Source organism: Aplysia californica, unplaced genomic scaffold (assembly GCF_000002075.1).
Source record: "Aplysia californica isolate F4 #8 unplaced genomic scaffold, AplCal3.0 scaffold00092, whole genome shotgun sequence".
NCBI lineage: Eukaryota > Metazoa > Mollusca > Gastropoda > Aplysiida > Aplysiidae > Aplysia > Aplysia californica.
The window spans coordinates 134,824-135,844 of NW_004797362.1; positions in this window are offsets into that span (position 1 = coordinate 134,824).

Below are 1,021 nucleotides of genomic sequence, written 5' to 3' on the forward strand. Positions count from 1 at the left end.
ATTTCATATTCTTAAAATACGTTTTCTTGTTTCTTCTCTTTCATTAAAGTAATACGTTGAAATCGTCTTTCCCGCTGACGTCACGGCGACGCAAATATGGCCCCACTGAGAGTGGTGAAACAGAGACAGGAGAAGGAAGAGAGAGAGAGGGAGAGAGAGAAAGAGAGAGAGAGAGAGAGAGAGAGAGAGAGAGAGAAAGAGAGAGAGAGAGGGGGGAGTGGGGGCAGAGAGAGAGAAGAAGAAGAGTAAAGCTATCCTACAAATTTCCAATAGAAGGCTCAAGTTTACTTATCCATAAAAACGATGAAACGCAAGACGGTTCGCGTTCTTAATTTTTTTAAAAGAACAACGGCAAACAAATAAAACGAAACAAAAACAAAAAACAAATTAAAAAAAACAATCAAAACACAAAAAGTAGAATTTTAAATGTAAAACCGTAATAAAACCACACACACACACACAAAAACAACTCATTCCACCTACAGATGTCACCATCGCCGCAGATGCAAATATTGTTTTGTTGTTTAAACTTAAACTTATTTCTTAAACCTATTTCTCACACTTAAACTTATTTCTTAAACCTATTTCTCACACACCAGAAACGTCGCTGTCTCAATAATATTATAGACATCCCTTTCATTCATTGAGATCGCGCATTATGGGTACACGACAACACCTTGAAGACGTGCTATTTTGAGACCTCTTGTTTAAGTAACAGACTTACGGAACTTGCAACACAATTAGGTCACATAGTTGCCGAAGATTAGGGGATGCTAAGACTGAGTCAAGAAAGAAGGAGAGATATTATAAAGACAATGATATTTGACAGATGAGACGGACCAAAATATGACACCAGCGAACCCGCCACCGACTCATATTGAATATTTAAAAACAGTAGGACAACTTCGTTAGGTTGACACACGTTTTTACATATTATGTTATCTTACCTAAAACTTCAAAAGGCAGACAACACCATGCATACTATGAAATATGCATATTTCTGTCTCTATCCCCCCCCCTC